The 17,500-nt window shown below is 34.4% G+C and overlaps 1 pseudogene; it reads right to left on the bottom strand.

The window, feature by feature from the left end:
- The window catches only part of LOC137616262 (uncharacterized), a 58,997-nt pseudogene that overhangs the window by 9,526 nt on the left and 31,971 nt on the right, over positions 1-17,500 (bottom strand).

The raw sequence follows: 17,500 nt of genomic DNA, 5'->3' as shown, positions 1-17,500 counted from the left end.
GGCTAGCAATTAACAGTACTGTCGAAGGCATCGACAGGGAGCATCATACGTGTATACGAGACCACCTTTGAAAATATCCCGGTATATTTTAGCGCCTCGGCTTCATTTACGCTTGAATGAATATTTTGAGGCGGCTCAAAGGTCTCCTATATTGATGGCATCTTTTTGAAAGGATGGGAGAGAGAGAGAGAGAGAGAGAGAGAGAGAGAGAGGACTTTTGGTCCATTATATCTATAAGAAAACTGTGGTACAAAGATTTTGAGAAAGAGAGAAAGAGAGCACTTTTTTTACAATTTTCCATACAGGAACTCATACAAACCAGCATTGTGAATGACGAGAGAGAGAGAGAGAGAGAGAGAGAGAGAGAGAGAGAGAGGCGATGGGATTCTATACCTTAACCTTTTGTAAACAACATAAGCTCGCCGTAGATTCAACACATATTTTTTATAATGTCTGGTTTCTTTGGATAGGTTGAGTGGGCTGGAAAGTCTGTTTTGAGGCTGCATCCCCTGTGGTCAGTTTTGTAATTTTCTTTATATTTAGGGCGATAGAGAAAGGATTTTGTTTGTTTGTTTACTTCTGAATGGTTGTATAAGGTCGCTATTTACCTTACTTTTATGTTTATATTTCAATATTTTTTTTTGTTTGGTTGTATTGATTGAAATACTGTATATATGGATGACGTGCACTGTTAAAAACGTAATTTTGATACTAAATTCTCTTAGTTATTATCTTCTACGGGTTGGTGACCGTAATTACACTCCTTTACGTCAAAATATCCGATTTTAAAAAGGTAAATGCCTGGCAACATTTATTCCAGGATTTTTACCATTTTAAATAGCGAATTTTTAACAGTGTACAGAGGTACAATGAAACACCATTTTAAAAAAGGTAAAGGTAATTTCAAAGTTGATAATAATAATAATAATAATAATAATAATAATAATAATAATAATAATAATAATAATAATAATAATAATAATAATAATAATAATAATATGTAGGCCTTCTAAAGGATAGTTGCTTCGTTATAACCAACTTTATTGACACTTAAGACATTATTTCTATTAGTTTACCCTCTGGCCATATCCCTTCTAGTGTGCCGTTTTGATAATTTCAACATCATCTGTTTCAGTTTCGGAACTTATTTTGTTTAACGCTTAGGAAACATCGTTTTGATTGCCTCTTGAAATCGTGAGTTTTCTGTTTTTTTGTTATCCATCTTTTCTTTACCAAAGGTACAGTTGGCTTCATTAATTCCGGTACACTGACATCTCATGAAAACGTTTAACTGTGCTCCACAAGGCACTAGAAGAATTGGAAGACCCAGGCCCTCATGGCTGAGGACTATAAAATGTGAAGTGGGAGATACTGAGTGGAGAAGTATTGAATTAAAAACTCAAGACTGGCGAAATCTAATCGAGTCCCTTTGCGTCAATAAGCCTAGGAGGAGATGATGATGATGATGATGACATCTCATGAGCTTCCCGTGAGGTGTACCGGAATTAATGAAGACAGCTGTACCTCCCATTCTGGCCTCAACCTTTCCTGTTTTATTATTATTAGTATTATATACTTGCTAAGCTGCAACCCTAGTTGGAAAAGCAGGATGCTATAAGGCCGGGGGCTCCAACAAGGGAAAATAGCCCAGTGAGGAAAAGAAACAGGAAAAATAAAATATTTTCAGAACAGTAACAATATTAAATGTTTGAAATGTTATTGGTCTGTTAGCCTTTTCAAGTGTCATTATATCGCTCGTCTGATTAGTGTTTCTGATATGGAGTTAAGCTTTACATATTATCTCTTGTGCCTTTTTTATGCGCATTTTCTACTCCAAGGCGTTAGTGAAGCACCTACCAGACAAGCAGTATTAAGTATTAAGGCAAGCAGCTAAGAATTCTTACCCGATGTTGCAACGTCCGTGACTGGTGAACGCCAGACTGGTGGTTCGAGTCCCACTTAAACTCGTTAGTTCCTTTGGTCGCTGCAACCTCAGCATCCTTGTGAGCTAAGCATGGTAGGGGTTTTGGGGAAGTCAATATGTCTATCTGCTGAGTCATCAGCAGCCATTAACTGGTCCTAGTTTGGGTGGAGGGGGGGGGGGGGACCTTGGGCGCTGATCATATATATATATGGTCAGTCTCTAAGGCATTGTCACTGTCCCTTGCCTCTGCCATTCATGACCGGCCTTTAAACCTTTAATTTAATCCTTGATTACTCTTCTTTTCAATCTTAAAAGATATTGACTTATCATATCCTTTACCGTTGGTGTCTTATGTGGTTCTATTAACGATGAAGGAAGGCATTTTGTTGTCTATGTTTCCACCTCCTTTTAGAAAAATACAATGTAAACTTGTTTTTACCTTATAGACGCATTTCCTCTACAAGGATAACGTTGTTTTCCCCGGAAACTTTATACATAATTCCGTTCCTTTGTCATGGCCAAATATTGACAGTTCATTTTTGGAGTAAAACCAAACAATAACCAAATAGGTTTGATTCGTCCCGAAGGCTGATAGTCGCAAGGAAGTGAATGGAGAAACGACCCTAAAGAGTCAAAGAGTCTTGAAGAGCATCGCAGTATTAAATAAAAAAAATGTGTGGAGTTCCCCAATGTTTGCTATTTCCATTACTCGGTAAAATTGTCGAAGCCTTGAATAGAGAGAGAGAGAGAGAGAGAGAGAGAGAGAGAGAGAGAAAGTCTTATGTTTTCTTAACATGATTTGAGCAGCTAGGGATTTGTTTGGAGGTCTTCTGAGATTTCCAGCTTCGTTGCCAGATTTCAAGATCTGCTCTTAGATGTCTTAATTTATTAATGAACATATCTTCAAGTCAAATTTTGGAGGGCTCGGTGATTTCATTTAGATTATTTACCACAACAAAAGCATATATCCGTGTGCTTTGTTCTCGTACGAGTACATTTTTATGCAATTGTGTTAAATAACAAAATGCATAAGAGACCAACATTCTGTACCAAGTACATGAATATGAATTCTCTCCTCTTATGCAGTAGAGGTCGGTTAATGCTAGATGAAAATGAAATTCCTGTTGGACCAGGTACAAACCCCTCTTTTTCAAAATGTCTTTTATTACCTGCATTCCTGTGATCCGTTTGTTATATATATGTAAATTTGTACATTCTCAGTATACGACCAGAAAAGCAACCCGTAGAGTAAAGTAAGTAGGTCTAGTTAATTGCTTATATCCTTATTTCACTATAAACTAACATGATGGTTAATCTTTCACTGATTTTTCTGTGGCAGTAGCAGTTAGGTTCCGATTTCTTTTTAGATTCTGGTTGCATGGTTGAAAGCGGAGCTTCTGGTGGCATGGTTGGAAGCGACCTGGCCTTCTATTTGAAGAGGCTAGGGTTCGATCCCAAGGTAGAAATTTATTTCTTTTTGATAAAGTTTAGCGTTGTCTTCTTTTGTCTCCGCTGTTCCTCCAAAGTACAAGGAAAGAAAGTAGGACAAGAGTGTCTTTTGTCAGTTTTGTACCGGAATATGTTCTCTCTTAGAAGCGCATACCTGACCTTTGACCTTTGATAATGAAGTTTAGGTCTTAGTTATCCCTCCACCGATCTCATCCTCAACAGCACTTGAACTTTGATGGCGATAAGACCCTATTACGCATTAACAACAGCAGATGAAAATGAATTCAGTAAAGGGTCTCTTTGACGACTTACCTGCGAGCTGCTATCTCCGTTGGTAGAAGCAGTTGTATCGTAAGGGTCCTGGCAGCAGGGGCAGCAGGGAGGCCTTCGCATCAGCAGGAAGATGAGCAGGGCGACGGTGGTGAGCACAAAGAGCAGGAATAAGGTGGTGATGAGCATGTTGTAGACCTGCAGGAGAAGAAGAAGAAGAAAGAGCTGGCTTAGTTCCTGTCTGGAAATGAGGGCGGAAGAGAACAGATGGGTCATAGCACTCTCTCTCTCTCTCTCTCTCTCTCTCTCTCTCGCTCTCTCTCTCTCTCTCCTCTCTCTCTCTCTCTCTCTCTCTCAAAAGTGGTATTAGTGTCTCTTTACAGTTTCCTTTGGAATCAAACTTCCTGGATATAGAAGAAATTATGCTCTTAAGGACATAAGTGGCAATCCTTTCAAAACTGAGTTTAAAATGTTAGAAAAGATCAGATATTAAGGTTTTTCATACAGAGAATATTTAGATCCGTTGCTTTGATGTCAAACTATTCATGTTTATGACATCTCAATATTTTTATTGAAAGTGCTTTTCAGTTTAGAGCTTAGAGTGAATGGTTTTGAGAGAGAGAGAGAGAGAGAGAGAGAGAGAGAGAGAGAGAGAGAGAGATAATTAAATATTTTTGCTTATATCTAAGTATATATTTAGACATATGATATATATACAAATATATGTGTTTATATAATGTATATTTATATATTCAAATATAGATATACTATCTCTCTCTCTCTCTCTCTCTCTCTCTCTCTCTCTCTCTCTCTCTCTCAGATTTGTCATAGTTTTTATTGCGATAGCAAAAATCACACCACATTTGAAAAAGGGTATTAGATATATAAGACAATGGTAAATATAATTACTTTCATATCAATAAGATTATTTTATGTTTATTACCATGGTATTCATATTTCTCCTAATAGTTTCCTATATATATGCTTCTGTTGAAGTCTTACAATAAGAAATATCAACATTGCGGTGAACCCATTCAATATTTACTAAAAGAATCTATAATATTTTCTCAGGAAAGGATAGCTGAAAGCCACAAAGGTCTCTACATAATGTAGTCTGGATTAGTATACAGCTTTTTTTTCCGACTAACTAGCACCTTACTATATACTGGTTGAATATCATCAGATTTTTTTTGGAGGAAATTAAGTTTCTGAAGGATGTATTATTATTATTATTATTATTATTATTATTATTATTATTATTATTATTATTATTATTATCATCATGGCTATTATTATTATTATTATTATTATTATTATTATTATTATTATTATTATTATTATTATTATTATTATTATTGAAACCATCTTCCATTTAGATTTTTTAAATTATTAACAGTATCGCTCTGATTTCGACGAAGAAATATTGAATATATATATATATATATATATGTACATATATATATATATATATATATATATGTACATATATATATATATATATTTATATATATATACATATATATATTTATTTATATATATATTTATTTATATATATATATATATATATGTATATATATATGTATATATATAAACAACTCATACAAGAGATTGATAAGAATTTCAAAGAAGAATAAATAATGACAACTTAAAGATGTGTCCAACTCTACCATATCTCAGCAACTTCTAATACGAGAGAGGAAAAAAAATAATCACTTTCCTCGACCTTTTTCCTGGAAAACAGTGAGCTTATTTGCGAATGCAAATAAGCTAAACAGCTTATTATTACACGGACGACCGAATAATACTATTGAAGCGGAGATCCCTTAATGCTATGGCCAGATATGTCTGAGTATGTTTGTTTGTTCACTTAAAATTTTACCGAAAAAAAAAAAGGTAAACAAAATTGGGAATAAATGTTGCCAGGCATATACCTTTTCAAAAACTCATATATCGACCTTTAGGAGTGATATTGAGGTCTCCAATCCGTAAAAGGTAATAACAAAGCAGGGTAAAAATTACGGTTGTCTATTTTACTGTAATACGGCTGAGAACAGTAGATTTTTAAGTAGATTTACCGTTTTAAAAACGCATATATTGACCTTTAGGAGTGATATCAAGGTCACCAACCCGTAAAAGATAATAACAAAGTAGGGTAGAAATTACGGTTGTTTGTATTTTACTGAAATACGGCTGAGAACAGTAGATTTTTAAGTGAAATTTCCGATTAAAATTACGGTTTTTTTTTTTTTTTAACATTGTAGCGTTGCTTTGGGTATCGCTTCATTCCATTTAAAATGTTTTCTCTCCAGGGAGTAATTAATAGTGGTTGTGGACGTCCCAAATGGAAGTGGTTCACGGTTTTACATGCAGTTATTTTATCTCGTTTACGCTGCCTTTTTTAACACATACATACATACCTTTATATATATATATATATATATATATATATGGGTAGATAGATAGATAGATGTTCATATAAATTACTGTCATGCTGAACAGAAACCACTCGAAAAAAAAAAACAATCTCCCACAAATTGTCCAAACTGCCATGTTGTAGTTAGAAAAGGGGGAGGGGTTTGAAAAGGATTGAATTTGTGTGTGCTCGTGTGAATGCACATCTATCTAAATATTTAGCCATTCATTTTTGACGGGCCGCATACACAAGTTTTTATAATGATAATGATAATTTTGACAATGATAATATACTTTTCGGATCCGATATCTTCTGATCCTCTCTCAGCCTCTTGACGCAAAGGTCACGGCCCGACCTGGCCTTTTGGTGGACTTCGTAACAAAGGCGGATGTGCCTTGGTAGTCCCCTTTACAAAGATTCCCGAATTACTAATGCGTTTATATTCCCCTTTGTTTATTTTTCCATCTTCCATTCGTTTTCTCGTTATTCACTTTCCTTCTCTGTTCTTCACCCTCTTGTCAGTTTTCCCTCTTTCACTCTTCTTCAGCCTCATATCAGTTTTCGCTCTTACTCTCTTCTCCTCTTCTCTTCTCTTCTTCACAGATCTCCTTAGTTTAGCTTTATTTAGATTTTCTTTAATCTTTATTTCTATAGGAATATCTATGGAATTAAGGTAAATATATTTCTACCCGACTGAAGAACTATTGCAAGCTTACTTACCGAAAAGTTATGGCATTAGTAAACTTATATATATATATATATATATATATATATATCCAAATAAGCCATATATATTTTTGATACATTAATGTCTGGATTCTCTTAACGACCTCGGGATCAGAGCCCCAGGCGAAATCACACAAAGACAAGAGCTTGGCTCCGGCCGGGAATCGAACCCTGGTCGGCAAGCTTGTATAGACAGTGACTAAGCCACTTGGCCACGAAGAAAGATCTTTCTTCGTGGCCAAGTGGCTTAGTCACTGTCTATACAAGCTTGTCGACCAGGGTTCGATTCCCGGCCGGAGCCAAGCTCTTGTCTTTGTGTGATTTCGCCTGGGGCTCTGACCCCGAGGTCGTTAAGAGAATCCAGACATTAATGTATCAAAAATATATATGGCTTATTTGAATATGAAAAACACGTAAAAATGTGCAAAATTTATCATATATATATATATATATATATATATATGTATGTATATATAAAAAAAAAACTTGTTCACCAGAATTCAATATCTTCTTACAAGAGGATTTCATAGGATTTATTCTTTGGATTTTCAGTAAATCTTTAGAAATGTGTTTAAGATGTCCATCCATCCTAGTTGCTACCCACAGGAGTCGTCTAACTAACAGATACTCAGAGCACGAATCCAGACCACCATGGAGAGAGAGAGAGAGAGAGAGAGAGAGAGAGAGAGAGAGAGATTGATTGATTGATTGATTGATTGATTTAAAGTTTTCAAGCATTCTGACATCTAAGGTCATTGACGCCGATATCAGTTATTTTATATAAAAATTAAAAGAATATTTAATGAAAACCTTAAAAGTTGAATGTCATTATACAAGTTAGATAGTTTTCAAAAGACCTGCTTCTGAAATGAATCGTGAGAGAGAGAGAGAGAGAGAGAGAGAGAGAGAGAGAGAGGGTGACGGATTTCCTTGTAAAATTGTCAGTTGGAAATGGAGTTGAAGTGATAAAAGAGAAATTGATTAGAGGGGGAGAACAGTTGTGAATGTTCCAATTAGGATCTGATGATGTTGAGTCGGGTGATGGGATGTTTACTTAAGCATGGAGAGGACATCTCTGGGATTTGCTTCGGATGGAAGAAATTACTATTTAGTACTATAAATCAACTTGTGATAGAATCTGCGTATAAAGTAATTTAGATACGACTGCTTTTTGGGGCCGTAGTTTGTGTTAATCATCGAGTCAGTTAGTTTTGATTAGGAAGAAATTATAAAGATTCTTCAAAGTCAAGAAAATGTTTTCAAGTTGTATTTTGATAAAGAAAGGAATATTATCTTCTTTTACTAATGTTTAATATAGGTTCTTTAAATGAAAGCATTTAAAGGAGATAAAAGTAGAGAATGCAGGGTTGTGGTGGCCGATGTGGTAACGTCCCTAAATGGTGATAGCGAGACTGGGGTTCAAGTCCAAATCAAACCCGTTAGTTCCTTTGGTCGATGCAACCTCATTGTGAGCTAAGGACGGGGGGTATGGGGGAGCCTGTAAATCTGAGTCATCAGCAGCCATTGCCTGGCCCTCCTTGGTCCTAGCTTGTGTGGAGAGGGAACTTGAGCGATGATCATATGTATATATGGTCAGTGTCTAGGGCATTGTCCTGCACGATAGGGCAATGTCACTGTCCATTGCCTCTGCCATTCATGAGCGACCTTTAAACCTCCACACATATGTTTGTATTCCTCGTTAATAAATCGTGTAAAACACAGAGCAGAACAAATGGTTGCAAGTGGAAGCCATTTCAAGTAGCCGGCGGCGCACATATATAACTATTAAACTTTGAAACTTACTGAAAGTGTCGTTAAGAATAACTAAAGCTTGCTCACTACGGCAATTCGTGGAATTTTTGGATCTATTTTGGTTTTCATTTTAGACTTTGGTTTCTTGTTGGAATCTTTCTCTGAATACCTTACATTAACAATCTATGAAACCTAAGTACTTGCTTTCAATTTTGGAATTATTTAACTATTCAGGTAGTTAAATCGATTGAACCTCAAAAGTTCAAACTTGCTGCAAATGATTTTATGTTGAACGGGATGACGTAAGTCTTTTTATAGTTTATATAGTTAATCTGTTTTCTTTTTTCCTTTCCTCACTGGGCTATTTACCCTGTTGGAGCCCTTGGGTTTATAGCATCCTGCTTTTCCAACTAGGGATATAGCTTAGCTAATAATAATAATAATAATAATAATAATGATAATAATAATAGTAATAAGTTCGGTTTCTCTTTATTAATACATTATAAACATTACCACATGCAAGTTTTATTTTTATTTTTTTTTTTGGTTTATATGTAGTGCGGGGTCAGAGATATCTCTTCAGATATATTTCAGGGACGTTTTTTTTAATTGTAGTTATTTTCTAATTGGTAAAGAAATCGATTTGAAATTCATTAAATCTTCAGAGGGAAAAAAGGGTCTTTATCCCATATCTTCATTAAAGACTCAATTAATTAAACCTGACTTTAATTACTATATTCAAAAGGAAATCGAAAACTTTAAAGATAAAACTTGAGTTCTATTTGATGATTATATTACACTATGTGAAAAATTCCTAAACATTTCAAATTGAGATTGGAATAGATGATAGTATTACACTATGTGAAATGCCTAAACATTGAGATTGGAATCTATGATAGTTTGTCTTCCTAATATTCCAATAGATCTAAAATAATCCACTTTAGACGCTTAGAATATTCTATCCCAGAAATTACGTTACAAGACGAAGAAACCAGAAAGATTATTCCATATGACAAAAGCTAATCCCTCCCGGGAGATGACAGAAGACATTTCCATGGCTACAACGCTGGGTGGAAAGGATTCGCTATTCCATAAGAGGATGGGATAGGATTCGTTTTTCTTTCATGCTCATTTCATTGTGGGATGGGATGTAATGGCTTGCTACGGAGGAAGGAGAGGAGACTATTTTGGGGGAGGGGGGGGGGGTGCAGGCGTCCTACTCCAATTTTATTTGAAGGGGATGTGCCCCAGTAAACGAGGCTCTTGTTTGGAGCTGGTGCAACATTGAGTGAACTTCGTTACACAATCATTACCGACGAAGAATATTTTTGCCATTATCAAGATATTTACTAATATTTTATTGTATTCGTTGAAAGTTTTTGTCAATTGACTATTAAAATATATTCGAATAGAGGTAGAAATTATTGATTTGAAATGTAACTGTACTCCACGCCTATCTAATCAAAATACAAGCCCAGAAAATACTGCTTTCAGAGTATATTACTTTTCTCCCCTGCAAGCAGACACAGCTGAAGAAAACTCTTCAGAGAAAACAAGGTCTTAGAAGAAAATCCTTAGATGTAAACTAACTCAAAACCGCAAAACAAACTGCAAAGAAAAAAAAAGGAATGATGGTTCCCCAAGTCGCTATTCCAAGTTGTGGGGTCTAGATTATTTCATACACCACCAGCACCATTACTAAACTTTTCATGACTGTAACGTGTCTCGTTTTTTTTCTCACAATATGGCGACCTCGTGTGGTGGAAAAAATATCCTGGATTTACTTCCAGCTCTTCGGCAGAAAATACCTCTCGCCAGAGAATGGGTAGGTAGTCGTGTTATTTCCTCTCTCTCTCTCTCTCTCTCTCTCTCTCTCTCTCTCTCTCTCTCTCTCTCATATATACATACATATATGTATACTGTGTGTATATATATATACATACATACATACATACATACAGTATGTATGTCTGTGTATATATATATATGTATATATACACAGACATACATACTGTATGTATTTATGTATATATATATATATATATATATGTACAGTATATACATACATACATACATACAGTATGTATGTCTGTGTATATGTATATATATATATATATATATATTTATGTATGTGTATATATATATATATATATATACATACAGTATGTATGTCTGTGTATATATATATATGTATATATACACAGACATACATACTGTATGTATTTATGTATATATATATATATATATATATGTACAGTATATACATACATACATACATACAGTATGTATGTCTGTGTATATGTATTATATATATATATATATATTTATGTATGTGTGTATATATATATATATATATATGAGAGTCGCCCGTTTCTCATAGATGTTGACAAATTGGATCCAAGTTGAAACCTTAAATCTGTAATCATAAAGCCGATGAATTTATTTTACGAGAAGAAGATAATCTAGTATTCCATAGGAAAAGCAAATAAGAAAAGTTAATAAATGAATGGAATATAGGAGAGAGAGAGAGAGAGAGAGAGAGAGAGAGAGAGAGAGAGAGGTGTTTGGGGTATCAGTTGCATTCTGTAGTTCACGAGGTAGTGCGTTTTAAGGTCGTTTGATAACATAAAACGATTTTGATGATAAAATATTGAATCGAAGAGTATTTAGTTATGATTTTTTTGGCCTTGTTGGAAAAGTATTGTTTGATTCTCTTTGCATCCTCATTTATTCCTAGTTCTTTTTATCCCTAAATTTATCTTCACATCTATTTTATGCTCTCTCTCTCTCTCTCTCTCTCTCTCTCTCTCTCTCTCTCTCTCATCACCGACGAATTTACAGTTTAAGAACTCGTTCACAGAAGTTACATATTTAGTAAATTTATTGAATATCTAATGTATAAACCAACTTTGCAATTGAATCACCAGTAAAAATTATCATAAATGCAGATGGTATAATTTTTCATCCCCTTTTCTAACTACAGATCCACCGCATCAGAAAACTGCATGCCGAGAAAATTCTATAGAATATAATATCTATGAAATTCCCTCCGTCCTTCTAATCACTTCACCTAACCCCCCTGACTCCCATCCCCCGTCTCATTGCCGGCCCCTCAATCTTCCCCCATTCCAACTCCGGACAAGTTATCGCTCTCTGATGACACTCCAATTAGAGCATCCCGTATTTATAGCGATTCACTTATAAAAGAAAGTTGCAGTTTTGTCCAAGGAATGACCTGACAAAATGGAAGTGTCTGGCTCTTTGTTTGAGACTCCTGTGCCCTGTCTCTGCCACGACATTCTGGGATGAACACTGACGCACGGAGGAAATTTATTCCTCAAAGATCTGGAGTACGATTAAAGCCTGCAATGTTATTATTATTATTATTTTTATTATTATTATTAGCCAAGCTACAACCCTAGTTGGAAAAGCAAGATGCTATAAGCCCAAGGGCTCCAATAGGGAAAATTAGCCCAGTGAGGAAAGGAAATAAGGAAATAAATAAATGATGAGAATAAATTAACAATAAATCATTCTAAAAACAGTAACAACGTCAAAACAGATATGTCCTATATAAACTATTAACAACGTCAAAAACAGATATGTCACTTATAAACTATAAAAAGACTCATGTCAGCCTGGTCAACCTAAAAACATTTCCTGCAAGTTCGAACTTTTGAAGTTCTACTGATTCAAATACCCGATTAGGAAGATCATTCCACAACTTGGTAACAGCTGGAATAAAACTTCTAGAATACTGTGTAGTATTGAGCCTCATGATGGAGAAGGCCTGGCTATTAGATGATTATCTTAATTTTTAGTTTGTGCTCTTTATTTTATACAAAAGTGTTTCCTTGACTTGAATATCAACCTTTAATGCTAAAACCCACTGAATGTTTATCCTTACTAGTGCGGCAAATGCTCGGAGTATAAACACAAGTTATGAGCGATAAATGAAAAGAAAGTGCTGACAGTTAAACACCGCGCACATTAACCGTAGACTTTATTATATTTCACTGCCTGTTTATGTGTATGTCTGTGCTAAATGTATATTTAGAGAAGTTGTATGCTAAAGGAAACCAAAACAAGTTATTTAACCTTTTTTATGTTAAAAGTGTATCTGATGCCAGAGTGAATCATAATGCATTGGTTAGAGTTCTCTGTCTTGAGGGTAAACTCGGGCACTCTGTTCTTATTTCTCTTCCTCTTGCAGCAATTGTTTTTAGGTTGAACAGGCCGATGTAAGTCTTTTTATAGTTTATATATGAAATATCTAATTTAATGTTACTTTTCTCAAAATATTTTATTTTGATTGTTTATTACTTCTCTTTTAGTTTATTTATTTTCTTGTTCTCCTTTTCTCACTGGGTTATTTTTCCATGGTGGAGCCTTTAGGCATATAGCATCTTGCTTTTCATTCTAAGGTTAAAGCAAATAGCTTGTAATAATAATAATAATAATAATGATAATAATAATAATAATAATAATAATAATAATAATAATAATAATAATAAATATATTTGTGGTAACTTCTGTAAATATGAGTTACCGCAAATACAACCTTGGTATTTGAATAATAATAAAAGCTTTGCCCTACGACATGAAATAAATTAGAATTAAATCCATGATCATACATATGACTAACTTAAACGAAGTGCTAAGGGCAGTAAGGAATAGAATAAGGAAATAAGGAATTATGACAGAAGCCTCCCGGCTGGCGAAAGCAGTCAGTGGTTGGGTTTGCGCTAAAGAGAGATCCTTTCCGGGAATCTGAGGAAGAAGGGAGAAATACGAGAAGGAACTTAGGATAGATAAAAGGAAATGCCCGGGAAAACGCTCGTCTATAGAGGTTATGAGGACATCACACCGTCCCAACAATGAGTGCTCTAAAATTATAGCGTGCTTATGTCATGTGGGAATGATCGAGTTGCTCAAACTTAGCATACTATTTTTCATTTTCAATAATGTTTCTTCTCTCTCTCTCTCTCTCTCTCTCTCTCTCTCTCTCTCTCTCTATTTGGCACAGACACGTGCGCACACACACACACATATATATATATATATACATATATATATATATATTATATGTGTGTGTGTGTATTTGTGTAAATATATAATGCATATATATAGCTATGTGTATGTATATACAGTATATATATATAATGACATTTGTGTCTTTGGGGTCTTGGTAGGTATTGATTATTCTCGTTCCATACTTTTAATGAGAACGGCCTATGGTAAGGCAGATGGTTCGTGTGCAACTTATTGGCCCCAAAATATTTCTCCGCATTTTTCTGTTACTCTGATATTCGTGGCCTTAACTTATTTTTTTTTTTTTTTTTTTTTTTTTTTTTCAGCTGGTTACTTATTTCCCAAAAAGAGTTTCATTCATGAATCCACTTTACCTTATTACCAAATCTCCAAAATAATTTTAAAAGGTTTTCGATTTTCATTTGGGATAACATTTATCTTCCGGTTTATATCCTCTTGTTAATTTTACTTTTATGTCCTCTTCACTTTAACTGTATCTTGTCATTCACATTCAATAAAAAAAAAACCATATATTCTAAGTTCTTTGGCAATTTTATTCAGTTTTTATATATATCATTCATTTCTCTTAACTAAACTAGTAAAAAAATATCATTGTGTATTCAGTAGAATAGCAATTAAAGATTTAAAATCCGCTCATGAATGGCAGAGGCAAGGGACTGTGCCATTGCCCTATCAAGCAGAACAATCCCCCTAGAAACTGATCATACATATATGATCAGAGCCCAAGGCCCCTCTCCATCCAAGATAGGACCAGGGAGGGCCAGTCAATGGCTATTGATGACTCAACCGGTAGACCAATAGGCTTCCCCCCCCCCTCCATCCTTAGCTCACAAGGATGGTGAGGTTGCAGCGGCCAACAAAACTAACGAGTTTGAGCGGGACTTGAACCGCAATCTGGTGATCAGAAGCAAGGACTTTACCAACCAGGCCCACCACATTATTCGCCATTTCATGAAGTAGGTCATGAAGAGGCCATATAAAAGTATAACGACACCTTACGCCTGACCCACATTTGAACCAGAGGTTTCACATTCTGTTGGGTAGATATTTTCATCCCATTCATTCAGAAAACCACATTCCCTTTCCTTCTCGTGCGTATCTTAAGGCTTCTCAGGGTCGTTCTACGCGTTTATTGGATCTTGCCTTTACTGCAGGACTTCTCTTACATATTTTTTTTTTATAATCATTTAGATCATTTGTGCATTTCTCATTCCTATTTGAATGAATAAGGCATTGTTTTCCTTTACTTCTATAGCACTTTCTCTCATATATATACAGTATATTATATATTATATATATATATGTATATATATATATATATATGTATATATATATACATATATATATATATATATATATACATATATATATATACATATATATATATATATATGCACATGTATAAGATAATATTTTGTATTAAATGACATTATGTATGGCATTAAGTTTAGCAATTTATATGTATATATTTGTAAGTATGTATTTATGTATGTATATAATGTATATATACTGTATATATATAATATATATATATTTGTGTGTGTGTATTATATATATGTACATAAGGTATAATATTTGTATTTACGTACACACACACACACACATATATATATATATATATATATACACACATATATATGTATGTGTGTACATAAGGTATATATTTATATTTACGTACACACACACTCATATATATATATATATATATATACATACATACATACATACATATACATGTGGATATATGCATTTACTTTTAGTCCCAGTACCATTATATCTTATATCTGGACTTGTTAAAATACATTTAAAACAATGACTTTGGTTTCAATGTATTTTATCGTCTAACCTCCTCTAAATGTCGGGTTTTCCCTAATTCCACTGATTGATGAATGGCCTCACAGACCCTAGCGCTGGGATATATAGCCAAAATTCATAAATCTAAAGTAAAAAAAATTAAAGGAAATTTTTATTCAGCATTCTCCCCTGACATCACAAATCGGATGATTCTTTTTCCCATTTGCAATATAAAAGCCGAGGGTGCATTCCCACCTTTCTCTCTCTCTCTCTCTCTCTCTCTCTCTCTCTCTCTCTGCGTGTACTGGTTCCAACATAAACTCTTTCAATTGATAAAATCTTCGATGCAACCAGTCGACGTTGTAGTACTTTGCATCTCTCTCTCTCTCTCTCGTCCTCTCTCTCTCTCTCTCTCTCTCTCTCTCAATTGGGGGAAATCTCCGATGCAACCAGTCATCCTCGTAGTATTTTGCATAATATTTAGGACGGGGATTTTGTGTGACAACATTTCTGATAGATAAATATGAACACTCTGGAAAACTTTCAGCAGAAAACGTCCAGTAAATACTTGTAGCTTTCCGAATTCATTGAGAAGTTTCGTAGTTTTTCGAATGAATAGGAGAACTTCATTCTCAGAATTAGGTTTTCCATATATATGCATTATTATGTGCACTGGTTTATGGTTGAAGTGCCAAACCTTATTTTTGTAAATACATTTTGTAAGCATGTTGATACAAATTGTATTTATTGCAGCAGTATTAATAGTTTATTCTATTTTGTAGTTTCTATGTTGTTTTATTTTTCAATGAAATCTATTTTGTATTATTACTTCGTTTCATAACTGTTGATATTATTGTTCAACCTTCTTCCTAATTTGGCCTTGGATGCTGTTTTGTTACTAAGTTTAGGTTTAGGAAGCAGTTGATCATTTTTAAAATTAAATAAAATATCTTCTCTAAACACTGATCTTATGTTTTTTTTCGGAAAAATGTCGACGTTCTAAATAAAATTTTAGAAGAAAATAATTTGAAATTTTTGCTCACATGTATGTATGTATGTATGTATGTATGTATGTTACAAATCAGTCCCAAAACTGCACGTGACAGTTATTAAGGTGTAAAATCCACGGGATACAGGAAAGTAAAAGACCAGGTACCAAGCCCTTTCGTTTATTACATACAGTTCATCAAGGTACAAAGTTTGTACCCTGAAGACGTGTACTTAATACACGAAAGCGCTTGGTACCTGGTCTTTTACTTTCCTATTTTTTGTGGATTTTAAAATAATGTATGTATGTATGTATGTATGTACCCTGAAGAAGCGTACACAATACACGAAAGCGCTTGGTACCTGGTCTTTTACTTTCCTATTTTTTTGTGGATTTTAAAATAATGTATGTATGTATGTACCTCTGAAGAAGCGTACACAATACACGAAAGCGCTTGGTACCTGGTCTTTTACTTTCCTGTTTCCTGTGAATTTTACACTCATGTATATACGTAGGCTTGTATGTATGTATGTACCCTGAAGAAATGTACATAATACACGAAAGCGCTTGGTACCTGGTCTTTTACTTTCCTGTTTCCTGTGAATTTTACACTCATGTATATACGTAGGCTTGTATGTATGTATGTACCCTGAAGAAATGTACATAATACACGAAAGCGCTTGGTACCTGGTCTTTTACTTTCCTATTTTTTGTGGATTTTAAAATATGTATGTATGTATGTATGTATGTACCCTGAAGAAGCGTACACAATACACGAAAGCACTTGGTACCTGGTCTTTTACTTTCCTGTTTCCTGTGAATTTTACACTCATGTATATACGTAGGCTTGTATGTATGTATGTACCCTGAAGAAATGTACATAATACACGAAAGCTCTTGGTACCTGGTCTTTTACTTTCCCTGTTTCCTGTGAATTTTACACTCATGTATATACGTAGGCTTGTATGTATGTATGTACCCTGAAGAAATGTACATAATACACGAAAGCGCTTGGTACCTGGTCTTTTACTTTCCTATTTTTTTGTGGATTTTAAAATAATGTATGTATGTATGTATGTATGTACCCTGAAGAAGCGTACACAATACACGAAAGCGCTTGGTACCTGGTCTT

The sequence above is a fragment of the Palaemon carinicauda genome, chromosome 22, assembly GCF_036898095.1.
Source record: "Palaemon carinicauda isolate YSFRI2023 chromosome 22, ASM3689809v2, whole genome shotgun sequence".
Taxonomy (NCBI): Eukaryota; Metazoa; Arthropoda; class Malacostraca; order Decapoda; family Palaemonidae; genus Palaemon; species Palaemon carinicauda.
This window is presented reverse-complemented; position numbering and strand designations above follow the sequence as displayed.